Source organism: Onychomys torridus, chromosome 19, assembly GCF_903995425.1.
Source record: "Onychomys torridus chromosome 19, mOncTor1.1, whole genome shotgun sequence".
In the NCBI taxonomy this organism is placed as follows: Eukaryota; Metazoa; Chordata; class Mammalia; order Rodentia; family Cricetidae; genus Onychomys; species Onychomys torridus.
The window spans coordinates 17208171-17214552 of NC_050461.1; the positions used below are offsets into that span (position 1 = coordinate 17208171).

General features: G+C 44.2%; 1 pseudogene; it reads right to left on the minus strand.

The window, feature by feature from the left end:
* Positions 1 to 1820: 1820 nt before the first annotated feature.
* LOC118570679 lies at positions 1821 to 4562 on the minus strand (annotated as a pseudogene).
* Between the last annotated feature and the right edge of the window lie 1820 nt (positions 4563 to 6382).

A 6382-nucleotide genomic window follows, 5' to 3' on the forward strand; every position in this document is an offset into this window, starting at 1 on the left:
CCAGAATTAAAGAAAATTTGCTCAACTTGACAAAGAATGTCTACAAAAGCTGCAAAGAACACTTTCAGCGTGGGGAAGTGAGGCCTTCCTGTAAGGTCAGAGGCCCCGGGGCCCTCTCTCATCTCTCCTTTTTCGTCATCATATTGGAAATACCAGCTGACACAATAAGACAAGGAAGGGAAGCAAACACTTCACTGGTTGGGAAGGAAGACATTGTGGATGGCAGAGCTGCAGATGTAGGAATCCACAAAAGGTGCTACTAGAATAACAAGACACTGTAGCAAGGTTGTAGGATGCAAGGTTAACAGAGAAAGCCAATCATTTCTTTATGTATCAGCAATAAACAAGTAGAATTTAAAATTCAGAACATAATGCTATTTATGTTGGAATCCCAATGAAATACTTATGTATAAGCCTAACAAATTATGTTCAATGTCTGCATGAAGAGCTCTGAAAAATGGATGAAGGGACTTGAAGGAGAGATTGTAACTGTGGCTTTGTGGTTGAACGCTTGTCTAGTATTTACAAGGCTATGAGTTCAATCCCCAGCCCTCTGTGTCCTCCAAAAAGATTATTCATTACAATGAGTAAAAAAAAAAAGTATATTTAAGAAAGAAATCGGAGAACAACTCACTAAAGAAATAGACAACCAACGATCTTGTAAAGAAAGATTTACTACTCTCTTGATCTGGGATATTTCTCAACTTGGTCTATAGATTCAATGATTTGACTCCCCCGTCAAAAACTTATCAAATTATTTTATGGGTATTGACATTTTCTTCCAAAATAATCCTACCTTGACCATATGATCCAACAATATAGCTGAGTTAGGCTTGAGTTCTAGTACTTACCTAAATAGGTTTGAATAACAGCTTGATCTATGAGAACCGTAACTTGGAAGCAATCAACATGCCCTTCAGCAGGTGGATATATAAGTCCACTCAGACAATGGAACATTAACACTATAAAGAAATGACTTACGGAATCATGAAATGCAAAAACAGCCTTACTCTGTACTAAGTAAAAGAAGGCAGTGTGAAAACCTACTTCCTGTGTAACTTCAACTGTGGAGTGTTCTGGAAAAGGACAACTGTGGAAACAGTAAAAGGGTTACTGGTTGCCATGACTTAGCTGTAAGAGGGATGGTTTGAGTTGAGTACAAAGAATTTTTAGGGCAAAAGGTGTTATGTATGATAACACCATGGTGGGAACATTGTAGAGTTTTCAAAACCTACAGAACTATACCAGCACGAGTGAGCACTTAAGTGTAGTGTGGGAGACAATGATGTGTCGAAACAGATTCAGCAGCTGCTAGGAATGCATACCTCTTGTTAAGATATTGAAACGGCATGAGGCAGTGGTTACATGGGAGCTGTCTGTACCATGTGTCTTATTTTTTCAATAATTTTTTTGACAACTTCAGTATGCTGTTTCCATGCATTTCTTTTCATCTTGATTTTCTTTCTTTTGAAAATTTGAAGCTTTTATTACCAAGGACGTCATTACAAATATTCAGTTTCCCAATATTAAATTTACCAACTTAATTACAAATATTAAATTTCCCAGTTTCACAGTGGGCACGTGCACATTTGACATACTGTGTTTTAAAATAATCTTCATTATAATTTATTTATTTGTTTTTATTCTTCAAGATCCAGAAGATGGGCCCGGTGGTGGTGACACACACCTTTAATCCCAGCACTCAGGAGGCAGAGCCAGATGGATCTTTGTGAGTTCAAGGCCAGCCTGGTTTACTGAGCGAGATCCAGGACAGGCACTGAAACTATACAGAGAAACCCTGTCTTGGGGGGGGGGGATCCAGAAGATGGGCCATGTCTCTTTATTTATTTTATCTTTTCATAGAGTGGAAAATTTTATAACAATGGTTTCAACAATAAAACAAGTGAATACTTAGAAACATGAACAGTGTCTCCCATAACAGTGGCCATCGGAGGGAAGAGAAAAGAGAAGTCTGCGGGTTTGCCTCTTTGTCAAAGCAGAAGCAGGACCCCAAAGCAAAGGCCAACTTCCCTCCATTCAGCTGGGAGCCCTGAGACCACAGTTGGGCAGCAGCTCAGGGCAGGGTGGAGGCAGCCAGAGGCTAGGTCACAGAGAGAGGGTGGGCAGGAGTCCAGGATCCAATTCCTCTAGGTGACATCACCATGGGGCATCATGGGCTGAGGAGTCTGCAGATAGAACATCGGCACTGCAGAGACTGAGACAGTAAGCTGCTCATCACCCGCTTGGCGTCCCCGGAGCTCTGGGAGCAGGCAGAGTTGCTAAAGGGACAGTACCTGGCTCCCCAGGCACACCACTTCAGCTTAAGCATGAGACCCGTCATGTCGAGGAGGTTCATGTGGTCCAGCCCTGGGTGGTCCAAAGCCAGGTCGCACTCGCTCGTTGGAAGCTTACACCTCAGCGCTTTATTGGGCCTCCGTGGGTCGGACATACTGTTGGTGACACAGCCAACTGGAGACCATGTTGTCCATCTTTCACTACTCACGCCTCTTTATTTTACCACATAGTGGAGGGGTGGGGGGAATCCACGGTAAAGGCTCATTGTGGGAATCAGCCATAAGGTTACAGTTCTCTAGAACAGATATTACAAGGATTGAAATTTTATCTCATTTTTTTTTTCTTCAGCTGATTAAATTACTGAGCACTCACCACAAACCAGACACAGGAAGCATTCCAAAGCACACAATTGCTTTAGTTCTCAGGACAATCAGAAGCCAGGAACACCATTAACTGGGAACCATGAACATCATTAGGAACCTTCACAGAGCTATCTCCACTTCGATGAGGCTGCAGGAAAGAGAAGAAGGGCTAAGCGTAAGGATTATGTCCTTAATTACGTCATCAGCCTACGAGGGCGTCCCAGCCCAAAAAGTGGGCATGCTCTGTGTTCTCTCTTTCCACACTCTCTCCTTCCATATTCTCCCCCCTCTGCGTGGTTGTTCTCTCTGTCTCTGTCTCTGTCTCTGTCTCTGTCCCAATAAAGCTTTAGAAAGGTAACCATGGCTTGTGACTCTTTGGGTGGTGGCCAGCCATGAGCCCCGCAGCTTAACAAACACTAAGTGGGTGGAATCATGTCTGTTGAGTCAGAACCTGGTACCTTATTCATTATTCTTTAATTTAAAATTTTTCTGAACATTTTATTTATTATCATTTTTATGTGTATAGGTGTTTTGCCTGCATGTATGTCTGTGTACCACACTCATGCAGTGTCTACAGATGTCATCGGATCCCCTGGAACTGGAGTCACAGACAGTTATGAGCTGCCATGTGGGTGCTAGGAATAGAACCCGGGTCCTCCAGAAAAAGAGCAAGTACTTTTAACTACTGAGACATCTTGTCAGCCCCTTTATTCACTATTCTTAATTATCTGGAAACTATTACTTCTGTCAAGACAAAAATGGCTTCACTTGCCTACACATCATTTGTTCATTGTGACAATTAAAATAATGCATTTTATAACTGGAAAGTAAAGAAAATATTGACACTGAAATGTTTGGGACTTCATGACTATCTCAGGCTGCATTACTCTTCATTATTATTATTTCTTTTGTTCCTGGTCTAATTTAGGATGTATTAGGTTACATGTGTTTAATAAGTCAAGACTTTATATTCTGAAACCCCAGTTTCCTTAAAAGGTTACATTACTTCCTTTTTTGGGGGAAATAACAAAATAAGAAAATGCAGCAGGAGGCATCCACTGTGGCTTTTCTGTTATTTCAGAATAGCAGCTTAGAGTGAAAGGCACTCTCTGAGTAGAGAGATGAGCCAGGGGTTGGGAACCACTGCCAGATGTAGATTCATGGTGCGTTGGCCATGCCAGACCACTGTACCTTGGATGTACTTTTTACTATTGCCTCAGTCTAACGAGACGAAATGTACCCACACGCCTGGTTACACAAGGTGCTTCTATTACAGGTAGGCAGAAGAGGACAGCAGAAGTCTAGGACGCAAGATGTGTCTGCCCAAAAGCTGTCCTGGGAGGATGGAATCTCATTTCAAATGTCTCACCTCCATTGCAAATGAGGCACCCCAGAAAGCGGCCTGTGTGTGTGCGGGGGGGGGGGGGGGTATAATCTGGACAACTTGCTAAGCTGTAGTGCCAGGTGGGTATTAGAACAAAGACCCGGCAGTTGAGGGCAGTACCTCAGTGTTACATTCTAAACGTTACAGTGTTCCATTCTAAAAACATCTACAGGTATTCCTGAGAATTCCAGAAAAGAGGTTGAACTAACTCAGCCCAAGATCACACAGAGAACTGTCCTGCATAAGACACCTCCATCTCTACAGAGGCAGAAAAGCTGAAAAGCAGACCTCCACTGCTCTATCCCTTAGGAGGCTGAACATCCTTAATGTAGAGGAACTGTTTACCTGCTTCTGCTATTTTAAGAGGAAAACAGTTACCAAGAGATGCAGGATCTACACGTCAGCGGGTGACGCCAGATGGAGACGTGGCCAGAAATCTCTTGCTTGAGTTTGTAATCCAAAGCAGTACGTAGATGCATCTCTAATGCTGCTGCAGATCTGAGAATCTGCCAACAGGACATGAGCGCGATGGCTGTAGCCTCGCCAGAGCAGCAATCATGGGAACAAAGAGCCGAGTACAACAGAGAAACACGGTAGGGTGTTGGCTGAGAGGGTTGGTGCCTCTGTAATGGTTAGCCAGGTGGCCATGTAATGAACCCCCTCCCTCCCCATGGACTTTTGCTACCAGTGGCTCTCAACAGCAATGGGTGTCTAGCAGCTTCCTTAGGAGTTCATCTGGGCTGCAGAACATTACCATGCAGCCAGAGGAGAAGGCTGCATCTTGCTTGCTTCACAGTCTTTCCTCTCCCACTACTTTATCCATGATCAGAAGAGCTGTGCCCAGCAGACCGAGAGGGAGAGAAATGTGCAGGGTGCGTCTCCAGCCCAAGCTGGCACTTCCTCGGGTGGAGCTTGCCAAAGGCAGGAAGATTTGCAAGATGGACACAGGATGCAAGTTTTAAACGACAGCAAAGCAAGTCTTACAAACAGAAATGAGGCCAATTGAAAAAGATGCCGGATGGTAAAAAAATTAAGAAATGGAAACAGTTCCTGGTGAGAAAAGGGGACTGTACAGACCCAAACTAGCTGTATTACACATATTCAAACACACACACACACACACACACACACACACACACACACACACACACATATATATATATATATTGGTTTTTCGAGACGGGGTTTCTCTGTAGCTTTGGAGCCTGTCCTGGCTGTAGACCAGGCTGGTCTCGAACTCACAGAGATCCACCTGCCTTTGCCTCCCAAGTGCTGGGATTACAGGCATGCGCCACCACTGCCCGGCCATATATTTATATATTTGTATGGAAATATAATACATACATATGCTGTAGGTAGACATGGTGGTCTTGAGAAATGAGTTCAGATTTGGATAACGCCAAGCCAGGATTCAGAAGAAAGAGCCTAAGCAAAAGAGGCAATAATTCTCCAGAACTGCTGCAGGGAAGTTCCGAGTGGCTGGCGATTAGTTTAAGTGGAGATTAGCTAGAATGTGGGGCTGTAAAGTAACAGGACTAGAGGTCACTTTACATCAGATGGCAGAGGTGACTGAGCATCATGCCCATCTTCCCATCCACTGAAACCTAATTCATAATCGGAAGTCAGAATTACTTAATGAAGTGACCGGGTCATCAGGTGGTGGACCACCTTTTCCACGTGAGTAGTGGGCAGCCACAGCATTCTGTAACTGTTCGGGCAAGGATGCAGCTATTCTAGAGACACTTCTGCTCCCGAGCTTGGCTGTTTGATTATTGAAACAAAATGGATTCCAAGGAATTAGAGTTTCCACAAGGGTCTCTTGTTGAGAGAAGGAAAAGGCTGGAACTTGGAGCCAGAAGAGGACTTGTCTCTGGGAAAAAGACTTCAACACAACTTGCCAGACTCTTCTTAACGGAAGAGACTGGGGCTGAGACAATGGTGTGTGTGTGTGTGTGTGTGTGTGTGTGTGTGTGTGTGTGTGTGTGTGTGTGTACACGCTGATCCTCTTCTCATACGGCCACATTGAATCAGTTTCCCCCTTCTGTCTTGTTTCATTGGTCTATTGAGGAGGGGCAGCATCGCCTGACTTGTTAGGGATGCCAGGGACTGATTCTGACCTTAACAATGCCACAGCAGTTCTCTTACCAGGACCTATGCTTAAGGGCCTCATTCCCACTCTGGGAAAAGTTTTATTCTGGTCGGAGGATTGGACAACGAACTAGGATGAGACCTCTCCAAGAACATTCTAGCCTTTGGGAACATCTATTCGGGAGACCCTGGTTGATTTCCAACATCTGCACCTGCTGACCTGGGTGGAGTCTCTGTAATTTCCAACTGACTT